The sequence below is a fragment of the Grampus griseus genome (assembly GCF_964374135.1).
Source record: "Grampus griseus genome assembly, chromosome: 8".
NCBI classification, from domain to species: domain Eukaryota; kingdom Metazoa; phylum Chordata; class Mammalia; order Artiodactyla; family Delphinidae; genus Grampus; species Grampus griseus.
The window spans coordinates 95451660-95465049 of NC_139002.1; the positions used below are offsets into that span (position 1 = coordinate 95451660).

A 13390-nucleotide genomic window follows, 5' to 3' on the forward strand; every position below is an offset into this window, starting at 1 on the left:
CTCTCTCCAGAGGCAGGAGGATTTCCAGGGAATTAAAATCTCCACTGCAGACAATCCAGACACGTACTGGCTGGTCCCAGCAGGAGGCCAGTGGCGTGGAATCATCGTTCAGTTTTCTTCCCTTGGAGGGAAGGCAGAAGATGGGGAGGCTGGGAGGAGGCCCTGAGCCACGTGCTGGAGGCTGGGTCATGTCGGAGAACCTGGGCTCTGGCTGCCCGGGGTGATGGGGGAGGGACGCTGGGCATCTGACTGGCACACAGCCATTGGCTGGTTCCATGGTTACCCTCCTAGATTTGGGGAGCATGATTTTCAGCCTGCTTGGAGCCCTGGCCTTCCAGATAGACCTCAGGGGGGTTCTCACCTTGACGTCTTTGAACCTGACAGTGTAGACTCCCCCCCCACCCCCCAGGGATGGATCAGAAGGAAAGACCGACTGGTAGGCCTCTCCTTGAGCCCACGGAATCCAAATCTCAGGGCTGGAACCTGGAAGTTCGAGGGCTGAACAAACTCCCCAGGGGCTTCTCAGACTGGCTGGCTCCCTGGCCTCCACTTCCACCCAAGCTGCCTATTCCTGCCCTGGGCAGGAAGGTGGCCACGTGTGGCTTTGGTCAGTTTAGGGTTCTGACACCCCTCCTCTTCCCTGCCCCTATGGTCCCCTTTGCTCCTGCTGTAAACTTTCTGCCCCTCTGCTGGGGGTGGGGGCTGAGGGGAAAGGGCATCCTCTTTCCCTTTCAGGGAGGGAGGGATGGAGATTGTGAGTGACAAACTGGATTGATGCGCCGCAAGTGGGGTGGGGCGTTACTGTCAGGGATGAGCTATGTCTAAGGCAGGAGTGCCTATCCCAGGGTCCGTGGACGACATGGAACTTGAGGAATTGGTGAACTTGGGGGAGAAGATTATATCTTTGCTTTCACTAACATCTAACTGAAATTGAGCATTTCCTCCAACTATGATCACAGGCAACAAGCCATAGCTCCATTAGAGGGAGAGGGCTGCCTGGAGGCTGGGGACACAGTGACACTTCCTAGCACAGGAGGAGCTGCAGACACAGTCTACTGGCAGATCCCCCAGACCCATTAGCTGTACTTGTAATGTTGCCATCAATATATAGAAGCAGATACTTTCATATCACCCCAAAACTGGTGCAGATTTCAATAGTTATTGAACCTGTCACTGGCTCTTGAATTTAATAGGTGGATAAAGAAGTGTTTGCATTTTACAAATGTTTTTTAAATATTCTTGTAACCATATTTTAATATAATTGGTTTAATCCTATGTCTTTTATTTTATGTAGGGTTGGGGGAAAAGTGAGAGACCCTTGCTAAGAGCTCAGCTCTGGGATCAGGCCAGGGGACCCCTGCAGCCTGGCTGAGTGACCTGAGGCAGGCCGCTCATCGTCTCTGAGCCTGATTCAATCACAGGTCAGCGGGGAGCAGACCCACCTCCTGGGATTCTTGTGAGGTTCTGTATGCCGTTAGTTCAAGGCCAGGTATACAGTAAGAGCTAACTAGCTGCAGGCTCTGGTTAGCATAAAGACTAACAAAAGCTTCCAGGAGGCCCCCTGGAGAATAATGAGACAGACTCAGCCAGGTGAAGCAGAGGTGTTGCCTGAAGTCACCGCTTCCTGTGCCAGGCTGGGTGGAGAACCCACGTTGGGGAGAGGGCTGCCTGGAGGCTGGGGACACAGTGACATTTCCTAGCATGGGAGGAGCTGCAGACACAGTCTACTGGCAGATCCCCCAGACCCAGGTCCCCCGGGGCTGTGGGTTCCCCCCAAAGGCCAAGGGTGCTCACTAAATGGGGAATGAATGAAAGAACATAAAAAGGAAGTGTTTTCTGATATAAATTGCCACAGAATAACGGTTGGCTGGGAGGGAACTTGTTCTTTGCTGATCCAGAGAGGCTGTGGGGTGGACACTCTCTGGATCCCATGGAAGCAGCCAGGTTGCCCACCAACTTTTGGTGGAAGGTGCAGAGCCTTCCCAGAGGCCTTTGCAAATGGACCATCTCAGTGCAAAGGCAGGAGGATGGAGCCATGGACCCATCCCAGGAAGTGTCGGGGATGAGCGCCTTCTGTGGCTTGAGTCCAGTCCAGGTCCATGGGGCAGGGGGCAAGGATTGTGGCAAGGGTCATTCTGGGGACCAGCAGCCCAGAGTCCCCGGGCCACACCTCTGGAGGACGGCCAGGGCAGAAGGATGGGAACCTGCTTTGTCCCAGCAATTTCTCCAGCCTTGGGCCAGGGATTTCATCTCTCTGAGCCTCAGTTTCCTCATGTATAAAACAAGAGTGCCTATCTCCTGGGGTGGTTGGGAGGATTCGATAAAATAATGTGTGTAAAATGCTTTCAGAAGTCAAAATAAATTAAGATGTTTGTCTTAGTGGGCTGCCTTGAGTGGTGGGAAGAGCAGTGGGCTTAAAATCAGGAGTTCCTGGTTCTGGCGCTGCTGTGTGACTTTGGGCCAGACCCTTCCACTCTCTGGCCCTCAGCATCCCCCAGTGTGGAAAAAAGAGAGTTGGAGTCAGCCCTCACTAAGGCTTCCTTCTTTGAAGATTCTCTGATGGCAGAGGAGAGGGCTTGCGGCAGGAACATGCAGTGCCCAGACCTGGTTCTGCTCACAGACTACAGACCGTGTTTTCCCAGACGCTGCAGCCACTCTGCTTCCAGTGTGGAGGCCGGGGAAGGCTGTCACTAGGATCCGCTACATCCACCACAGGCTCTGCCCCCAGGAGCCTAATTAGATGTTATCCCCCATCAGCTGTGTCCATGTCCCCGTGTCCGTGCTATCACCAGGCGCGCCAGGATTTCGGGCCAATTGCTTGTTTATGAGACCGTGTATCTTTGGATGAGGCCCAGCAGGCACCGCCAGCTCCAAATAAGTTCTCCCTCCCCCCCCCAACCCCCCCCCCCGCTCAGCTCGGAACCTGATGACAAGAATCATCGTTCTTCTGACACGCCTCAGCGCCAAGTCCTGATGAAGGAACTCTTGCGTCTTCGAGTCAGGCAAACCTGGGTCAGTTCTGGCTCTGGGGCCTTCCTAGCCCCTTGGAGACTTACTTTCCTCTTCTGTAAAAGGGAACGATGGTGATTTATCTACTGATAATTTGCAGATCTCTTTGGAGGATCATTATAGGTAAATGCCCATAACACAATGGCTTGCAGTATTCACTGAGGCTCAGTAAATGTCGGTCCCTGCCCTGTCCTCCACACACAGGCCCCCCAGCTTCTAGGCTCCCCCTGCAGCCCCACCAGGCAGTCGGCACTTGTTTCCCTTCCTGCCCGGCACGCCCTTGGTTGAGGTGTCTGCTCACACTCCTCTTTGAGCACCGGGTTATTCATTCTCAGTAGGCTCTAGTGAGTCCTTGAGGGAGGGAAGCCGCTGGTCTCCGTGCCTTGGACCCAGCCCAGTGCTGGCACTAGCAGGTGCCTGGCGTGCACAGGAAGGAAGGAACTGGACGTACAGCCGCTCAAGTGCTTTTTCCTACACCATCTCTCCATCCACGCAGTGACCCTGGGAGTTAGATCTGAGAATGCCCATCTCACAGATGGAGAGATGGAGGCGCAGGTGGTGAGGAAGCTGGCCCACGTCTCACAGCTTGTTGGGGGCAGAGCCGGTACTGGTTGGGACCCAGGTGAGGCCGCTCCCCTGGGACCCCCTGAGGCTCTTCCCTGCACCACAGCGCCCTCACCTGGCCAGAGTGCAGACAAGACGTTTCTTGGCTCCCTCCAGCCCAGGTCTACATTTGCTTCCTCCGATGGGGGCTTCTCCATCACCCCTGTCCACCTGCCTTCTTTTCTCTCTCTCCAGAAAGCATGCCCGGGGCCTGGGGGCGGTGAAAGTAAAAGGAGTGATTTATGAACTGAGCTGTTCTTCTTAATCAGAGAACCCCTCCTGGGCCTGCTCTATGCAGATGGGACTGAGCCGCCATCTGGGGCAGTGGGATTGACAGGATTAATAAAGCTGTCTGGCCCAGGCAGGGGCCTGCAGAGGAGAATGCAGCAGTGCTGCGTGACCTCACACACAGAGGGTCTCTGCCCCTCTCTGGGCCTCAGGACTCCCATCTGTCAAGGGATGGCAGGATGGGGTCATCCCCCAAAGGCCTCCAGCTGGCATGGGGGAGGATGCTAGCCAGCTCACTGGGACACTGCCTGGTCGCCTGATTCAGGGCAGAGCAGCACTGGGTTGGAAACTTTGGAGACTGGGGCATAGCGCCCCCTCTTTCTGGCGTCCTCTCTCTTGTGCCACGTCCATGGATCAATGTCTTATCAGGTGCTCTGGTTTGGAGTCTAGCAGACTTAGGCCTGATTCATGGCCAGGTGGTCTTACTAACCATATGAATGAATCCAGGCCAGTTAATTATATGCACTGAGCCTCAGTTTCCTCATCTGTAAAATGGGATAATAATGATACCTACCTCCTAAGTGAAGATCAAATAAGAGGATGCAGGAGAAATGCTTAGCAGAGTCTGGTACATGGTAAATGCTCAATACTACTAGTTACTATTAGGCTCAATTATCACAAAATTGGAGCAACTAATTTGACTTTGGGGCCATTTAAAGGAAAGATATTTATATCCATCCTGACCAAGCCAGATGTCCATGGTCTGCCCCACGCCCACCTCCACTGATAACCAGTGAACATGGTTTGGGCGTCCACCTATTTTCAATATATGAGGATGCGGATAATAGCTCCCCATGGGAACAGTGTTTCCAAGAGTTTTCACATCATATCGCTTCACTTCATGAATTCTTACAACCACCTTTGGCTTCAAAACTGAGAATCACAGTTTTCATAGGAGCACCTAGCGTCTCAGGGAGAGTAGTGATTTTCTGAAGGCCTCCAGGGTGCTGGCCAGGGCAGGTGCCGTCCCAGACTGTGCAGAAGCAGTGGTGATGGCTGAGCTGGCAGGCATCTCCCAGGCCGTCCTTTCCCAGCTTCCCCTTAGTGTAGATCTTCACTGGGTGAGAAAACAATCAGGGAGGGGGCATCCTGGTGAAGAGGAGGTGAAGAGACGCTGGAGATTCACGCGGAGCTCAGCACCTCCTCCCCGCCCCCGGGTGAGCCTTCTGCATCACCCAGGCCTCTCATCCCAGCCTCAGTGTCCAGAGGAAGGTGGTTTGTGTCACACTCAAGATGACCACCAGCCTGAGATGCTGGGCAGAGGATGGTGCTTTGGGGGCACCAGGGCTGGGACGGGGCAGGGGAAGAACGGGGGTAAGAGAAAACTATGACCCCCTCCCTGCTTCCCTGAGCCCTGGGGCTGGATGTGGGGTGCATCTCCTGAACTAGACATTGGGGCTTCCATTCCTTAGGCCACAGAAACCCGAGCTCTAGGAAGGACCCTGAGTTGGCTTCATCTTGCCCTGTGAGCCATCCCTGGATAGAGTTCCAGCCCAGAGCTCCTTGGGCCTTGCCTAGACCCCAGGGGCTTCTCCCCCCAGATGTCCACCCAGGTGGCAGTGTCCTGCCTGGTAGTGACAGTGTCCTCCCTTCTCCACACCCCCGGGGTCAATTTCAGGGGATCTGTCACTGTTCAGATGCAGCTGGGCTTCTGCCCTCTTCCCCACTCCTGGCCCCCAACACAGTTTTTCTAACATCTCGCCTGGAGTTTTAGAAAGAGCCTTGGATTGCAAGAGGGTGCAGCCGCTTTGCCACAGTTAAGCCTCAGTTTCCTTCCATAAAATGGGGCAATAGTCCACCCTGCAGATCTGTCTTGAGGATTCACCATAATCATGGGAGTGAATGCAGCCCTTTCCACGAAAGCTGGCTTTGATTCTGACTGCTGGGTGTGGCTTCTTCGTCCATCACTTACTAGCTGTGTGATGATGGACAAGTCACTTCCTTCTCCAGGTCTCGGTTTCCCCATTGTAAAATGGAGGTGATGGTATGATATCTACTTCTAGGGTTGCTCCTGGCATTTAATGAGCTCATGCATGTAAGCATACAGCCCAAAGCCATACAGCAGATACCGAGGCAGGCAGCTGAAGACTTGCCACGTGTGTCTGTTTAGGCTAAACAGGAGTGGGGTACCAGTTCCTGGAGCCTCAGAGAGCTCTCAGGGGGCCCCTTCTCCTGCCTTTCCCCACCTCTGCCCATCCCCACACCTACACTCCCTCAAAACTTACTCCCCTGCACTGTCCCCTTCCCGGTGAAAACTCCCTAACTGCCCCCAGTGAAGTTACACCAGTGGAGTTACACCAGTGGAGAGTTTGTCCTCCTTCCTGTGGGCCCCCAGCCCTATTATCATCCCTTCCCTTGCCTCCCCCAATCTCCTACCCCCACTGCCACCCAAGTGTTGAGTTCGTGCTTGTTTGTATCTCCATTTCCTAACACAGCACCCAGCGCAAGGTAGGAGTTGCTGAGCAGATGGGTGGATGGATGGATGGAGGGATGGAGGGAAGGATGGAGGGATGGAGGGAGGGAGGGAGAGGACTCTTTCACCTACCGCCCCTCATCCCCACCACTGATGGTAATGGGAAGAAATCTGAACAGGTACCCAAGACGCAGAAATTCCCCCTTCCTGCCCATGGGAAGGCCCACTGCAGCCCAAGCTCCCCCAGACCTCAGGTTTTCCCTGGAAATGTCCTCTAGCCCAGTGTTTGAGCAGCAGCCGGCTATGGAATTCCCCACACATGTGACAGAACAGGCGTCTCCATCTGGGCCCGTTTGACTGCTGAAATCACACCCCCATTCCCACTGCTGGGAGCTGGCAGTGGAAAGGAGGAAAGGAGCCTTCTGGCAAATCCTTATGCAAAGCCTAAGGCACACTTTCCAGCATCAAATTTCTCTCCCCTGGGAGTCAGAGTTTCTGGGGCGGGTGTTTGATTTACGGCGCTCTGCCAGCACTCTCTCTGCTGAGGCATCAGTGCAGACACCCAGGTGGCATCCAGGGGGCATCCAGTTGTATGGGCCACCACACCCACCCTCTTCTCCCCGTTCATCAGCCACATGCAGTAGCGTGTCAGCATAGCTGAAGCCCGTGCCAGAAACCCCAAGTCTCTTGAAGATGTGGTTCCCCATGCGGCCCCAGCAAGGGCACCCGGGAGCTGCCATCTGGGCAGAAGGCGGGCATGGAGTGCGGGCCTCCCCAGCTGGAGTGCCCCAGGTGCTGAGAGCTTTTCATTAGCGCTAACGGGCCCAGATCAGCAAGGCACTGGCCCAGAACGTGCGTGTCCGAAGGGGGATCGGGTGTTCATAAGCAGCTTCTTTTTTTTTTTAGCGGTACGCGGGCCTCTCACCGTTGTAGCCTCTCCCACCGCGGAGCACAGGCTCCGGATGCGCAGGCTCAGCGGCCATGGCTCACGGGCCCAGCCGCTCCGCTGCATGAGGGATCTTCCCTGACCGGGACACGAACCCGCGTCCCCTGCATCGGCAGGCGGACTCTCAACCACTGCGCCACCAGGGAAGCCCCATAAGCAGCTTCTTGAATGGGCCTGCTCCTTATAGCCTTTCTAGAATAATTGAATATTCTCTCTTACAGGACAAGCTGGGCCAATAACGGAAATATACAGGAAACCCTCTGAACAAGAGACTGTCCCGCTGACATCAGAACTGCCCAGGTGACAAGTCAGCAATTGCTCCCCCCTTCCCCGTCCCTGTGCACCCCTGTGCCATCCCCTGATACCATCCTGTCTCCCCAGCAGACCTTTCTCAGTCTGTCTGTCTGTCCCTTCCCGTATCTCTTCTTCTGTCTCTTTCCCTGTCTCTCTCCTTCAGTCTTTCTCCATCTTTCCGACTTTGTCTGTTTCTCTGATTTGCTGAGTCTCTACTGTTCTGTGTCTGTTTTCTCTTTTCCCACTCTTCCTGCATTTATTCATTCATTCAGACATAGGAATTGAGGACCCACATGTGCCAGGCACTGCTCTAGACACTAAGAATACGGCAGTGAACAAAGCAAGTCCATGCCTTTCTTTTTTTTTCTTTTTTTTTTTTTGGTACGTGGGCCTCTCACTGTTGCGGCCTCTCCCGTTGCGGAGCACAGGCTCCGGAGGCGCAGGCTCAGCGGCCATGGCTTATGGGCCCAGCCGCTCCGCGGCATGTGGGGTCTTCCCGGACCGGGGCACGAACCCGTGTCCCCTGCATCGGCAGGCGGACTCTCAACCACTGCGCCACCAGGGAAGCCCAAGTCCATGCCTTTCTAAGCATACATTCTAACAAGGGAAGGTGTGTGCTACCAAAATAAATAAGTAAAATATTGAGTGTGGAGAGTAGCTACCGGGCAATGGCCTGGGCTTCAAGAAACAGGGCTCCAGGGCTTCCCTGGTGGCGCAGTGGTTGAGAGTCCGCCTGCCGATGCAGGGGACGCGGGTTTGCGCCCCGGTCCAGGAAGATCCCACATGCCGCGGAGCGGCTGGGCCCGTGAACCATGGCCGCTGAGCCTGCGCGTCCGGAGCCTGTGCTCCGCAACGGGAGAGGCCACAACAGTGAGAGGCCTGCATACCGCAAAAAAAAAAAAAAAAAAAAAAAAGGAACACGTCTCCAGGCCCAGATCCCTAATTGGTTTTGTAACTTGGCCACTCTCCCCTTCCCTTTCACAGCCTTGGTTTTCCCATTTCCATGGTGAGGGTGTTGGGCCAGATCAGTGCTGCTCTACCTTTTCATGGCCAAGAACTTCTTTTATTGAAATGCTGGTGACATAAGTTATACAAGGGCTGGATTCTAAATCAGTGCTTACACAAACAGTAGTGTCACGTAAAAGTTCCCCTTAAAGCCCTTAAACACCTGGCTTTGTTATACATGAAACAGTCAGTGGCATCCGGGGGTCACGCTGAATGATAAAGCAGCCATCTGTAAGCACCAACCCTCAGAGGGCAGGGGCGGGGGTGGGGGGGTTGCTGTGAAGGGCACAGGTGTCTCGAGACCATGAGAGCCATGACAGCAAGTCCACGGCTCCCACCCAGGATCACCCTGGGGCAGGCGCCCACATGGAAGGGCAGCTGGACCCACAGCACCTGAACTGCTTTCCCTGCACCTGTGGGATTTGAATTCGCATGAGGTCAAGTTTGCCTGTGATGCTGACTCCTCCATTTCCTCTCTCTGGGCCTCAAGATTTAAAGGATTGGGGCTTCCCTGGTGGTGCAGTGGTTGGGAGTCCACCTGCCGATGCAGGGGACGCGGGTTCGTGCCCCAGTCCGGGAAGATCCCACATGCCGCGGAGCGGCTGGGCCCTTGAGCCATGGCCACTGAGCCTGCGCGTCCGGAGCCTGTGCTCCGCAACGGGAGAGGCCACAACAGTGAGAGGCCCGCGTACTGCAGAAAAAAAAAAAAAAAAAAAAAAAAGATTTAAAGGATTTTATCGGTCAAACAGCACTGCCTTTACCAAGTCATCATTTACGAAGTATACCTTTCTCCCTAGTTCATTTACTGCCGAGTCATACATACCTAGCAGTTAGAGCTTCTGAACAACATGACAAATAGGGTTCCCACCCTGGAGTGGTTTAATGGCTCCAAAACCCAAGACACTTGCCCCTTGAGCCAGGCGGTGCGGAGGGGATGATTTGTGAGGTGTTACTTGAAATCCTGAAAATGGCTTTAGGGGATTGCTAGCCTCGGGGAACCCAGTATGAAAACCACTGACCACACTCCTCCTCCCTGAGCAGAAATCCTCCGGATCAGAGTCCTTCCCTCTCAGGGTCTGAGAAAGCAGGGCAAGGAGGGGAGGGGAGGAACCGCCGTGTGTCAGGCCTGGCGTGAGAAGCCCTACATACGTTATTTATCATTTAATCCTCAGTCCTCTGATTTCCTGAGCAGCTCAGCATTCCTGGCCCCATTCTGCAGACACGAAAGCAAAGGCCCAGAGAGCTTACGTGATTTGTCCACTGGCCCCGGGGCTAGAAGGAGGTGGAGCCAGGACCCGTGTGACCCTGCAGCCCCACTGTCACTGCCACCCTCCGCTCCGGGACCCTGTGGGCCCCGTGGAATGGGGAAACCTCAGTGGGCCTTTCACCCCTGGCCCCAGGGAGGGCATGGCCTTTCCATTTAGCAGAGATCCGCCCCCTCCGTCTCCTTCATAAGTGCCTTTCGAACATCTTTTTTGAGGAAGAGCCAAGCCTTTGTACCTCCATGGTCTGCAGTTTCTTCTCAATCCGCCTTGCAGAGACTATGTTCTACTCTCCTTATAAGTAAATTAGGGCACTGCGTGGTGATGGGCTTAGCGTCCAAAAGGCTCCGTGGGTAGGTGGAGCCAACACCCAGATCCAGGCAGTGATTGGAGGTACCATGTGTCTGTCACTTTTGTCTGGCCAATTGGCCGTGGAGGTGTGTCCCCACATTCAGGAGCCCCTGTGGCTGGTGGAGCTGGCAGTAGTTGGTCTTTTGATTTTAGCCGGGCCGTGGGCGATGACGCAGGAGGCCGTCTCTCTGGCCACTGGGAAATAAAATGGCATAAGAGGTGTGAAGACGAGCCTGAATTTTGGAGGAAAATGGATGAATGGGGCGAGGGAATTAGCATTCATTGAAAATGATGATGTGGCTCCGGATTAAGACAGACATGGGTTCAAATCCTGGTTCAGGCACTTCTATGCTGTGTGACCTAAGACAAGTGATTCCATCTCTCTGAAGCTCAGTTCCCTCGCCTGAACAAAGGGAAATGACATTACCTAAATCCAGGAGCCTTACGAGGATTCGATGAGATTGTGCATGTTCCTCGTCACATAGTAAGAACTCAAGGGCAGCCAGCTGCTACTCGCTGTTGCTGTTATCAGCTACCACACGCCAAGCTCTGTTCTCAGTACTTTCCATACATTATGAGAAAGGCATTATTTTTTTATACTAATTTTAAAGAAAAGAAACTTGGATGTATGCAGTTCAAGAACGTGCCCCAGGCCACCAGCTAAGCAACTGGGATGTGATCCTCTGTCAGGCTGCAAAGCCCTCTGTCCACTCTGCACCCTGCCCTGGAGCTGACGCCTGGGCTTCCCTATCTCCATCCACCCTCCAGCTCACATCATCTCTTTTTCTACTACTTCACCTTTGAGGTTGTCAGAGGCTCTTCCCAGGAGACACATCCCCTTTTATTGCACTCGTCTGGGAGCCCAGCACTCCATAAGCCACCCATTAGATGTAATCTCTAATGAATGCGATACATAATAAATACAGGTAGCCCGTTTATGAGCTGCCATATTTATTATGCCCCTTAAACGCCAGAGAGCCAGAGCCAGCTGAAGCCGGATCAGACCCTGGAGAACAGCTTTGCCTGGGTAGGCAGAGGAGGGGGCCCCAGAGCCTGGCCCCCCTGCAGACTTCTCAGCATCTCACTGGGGCTGCCCCTCCTGCCCGCTAAAAGCCCACCCAAGTCAGAGCCTGATGGCAGGAGCTGACAGCCCATCAAACTCCATCTCCATCCATTGCAGATGAAGACACTGAGGCCAGAGAGAGGAAGTGACTCGCAGAGCTGTAGCCTGGGGCTCCAGACTCCCAGTCCAGTGCTCCTTCTGCCCTGCTGTCTGCCTGAACAGTGGTCCCTGGACCAGGTGGAGCACAGGATCTGAAGTGAGCTGAGGGGCATGCTTACAAGCTCCAGGATGTTGGGCACCTTCACCTCCCTGAGGCTCAGTGTCCTCATCTGTAAAATGGGCACAGTGCTTCCTGCCTCATGCGGTTGTTGAAAGATTCAGGACAGTCACTTCATGGAGCTGGAGCGTGGCTGGCAAAGAGTCGGTACTCAACGAATGTTCTTTCCTGTCCTCTTCCCCCTTTCCAAGGACGACAGGGTCTCAGCAGATGTATGGAGTTGCATCAGCCAAGTGCCCAAGGGAGAGGGGTCAGCACGCCGTGCCTAGGGTGCAAGTCTTTGTCCTGGGGTCCTGACCTCATGGGCAATGATAGCCCAGTGAGTCACCTATGACTGTAAAGTTAGGTGTGTTCCTAGTAAGAGCTGTTCACCCCACTCTGAGCCAGGTGCCGTGGAGAGCCCTGACATAGGACGTCTCATTTAATCCTCACAACACGCCAGGATGCAGGTCCTAAATGCCCACTTTCAGATGAAGAAACTGCGGCCCAAGATGTTAAGTCACTTACCAAAGACACAGAGGTAGAGGTGTGATGAGCCAGGATTGGAGCCCAGGTATGTCTGGCTTCAGAGCCCATGCTTGGAACTGCCATGTTTAGATGCAGGTTAGTTGCTGCTTCTAGAAGGTCAGCGATGGAGGAGATGGCGGAGGGCTGGTGGCTTGGTGTGGGGACCTGTTCTGGAGGAAGAGAGCCTGGGCTTGGGCATGATGCGAGAGACAAGGATGACCCACCATCAAGGATAATGGTTTAACAACTGGTGGGCGTGGCATGGACCAAGAGATGCTAGCTAAACAGGCCCACCATACCCATGGTTCCCCACTGAATCTCAGCCCTCCACTGGCTGCTGGGAGGATGGGGCCTGGAACAAGGGAAGGGGTAGGTCCCCCCTGGGTCTGCCCATCCTCTCCCCAGGGCTGTCAGGAAGAAAGCGTAGCAATATTGAACATTGTATATTGAATATGACCGTGACGTGTGCACCTTGAGGGATGACTTGCGATAGCAGATGCCGTCTGCTTCTGCCGGGCATGGGGGAGGGCTACATCTTGTTTTCAAGCCCCAGTGCCTGGCATCCAGTCGTTGCACAATAAATGTTTGTTGAATAGAATTGTATTCAGTGACCCGCTACCATGGGCATACTCTTAGGTAGGGACGGGGAGACTCCAGGGGGAGGTGGGATGCTCTAAGTCTCACGATAGAGGTAGTCAGGGCAGGGGAGCATCTGGGGGCTTGGGGTCCCAGGAGGTGCCTGCAGCTCTTTCCCTGCAACACCCCTCCTCACTGGACAGGTCCTTCGAGTCGGAGGGTATGTGGGGTAGTAGGTAGTTTGTCGGACCTGGGTTCTAATCCCGCTCTAGGACCTTAGCAAGTCCCTCAGGGCCCTGAGCCTTAGTGTCTCATCTACCAAATAGGAGGCTCGTGTCTGCAATCAAGTAACATCATGACATCACACCTCTGAGCACCTGCCACACTGAGTACCTGCTAAGCATATTTCTGCGTAACTTCAGTTAATCCTCCCAACACTGCTGGGGAGGAAGCTTCTGTTTTTAATCTCCATTTTCAAGTTGGAGAGAGCAACAATCAGAGAGGTGGAGTAATTTGCCCAAGACCACACAGCAAATGAACGGTAGAGACAGGGCTTGAACCCGGGCAGGCTAGCTCTCGATTTCTCACTCCTAACTCTGGCCTCACAGGGCGAAGCACTGGCCCTGTGATAAGGAGGTTGTTATCAGCTGCCCTCTTCCCCCATCGGCTATGAGGGCAGGCTGGCCACTAGGACACCCCAAGGAGGAGGAGAGGAGGCAGGGGCAGGAGATCTTTTCGGATGGGGTCCCCCAGTGGGAAGGCTGAGAGGGCCTTGCTGTTTTGTAGGGGGAGCACC

At 54.3% G+C, this 13390-nt stretch overlaps 1 long non-coding RNA gene across 1 annotated transcript in view; it reads left to right on the forward strand.

Moving 5' to 3' along the window:
* LOC309826676 overlaps positions 1 to 7555 on the forward strand; it is a 122658-nt gene extending 115103 nt beyond the window's left edge. The window contains exon 3 of the long non-coding RNA XR_014297124.1: positions 7481 to 7555. This is a non-coding gene — a long non-coding RNA (uncharacterized lncRNA). The remainder of the gene's footprint in view (positions 1 to 7480) is intronic.
* Positions 7556 to 13390: the final 5835 nt, after the last annotated feature.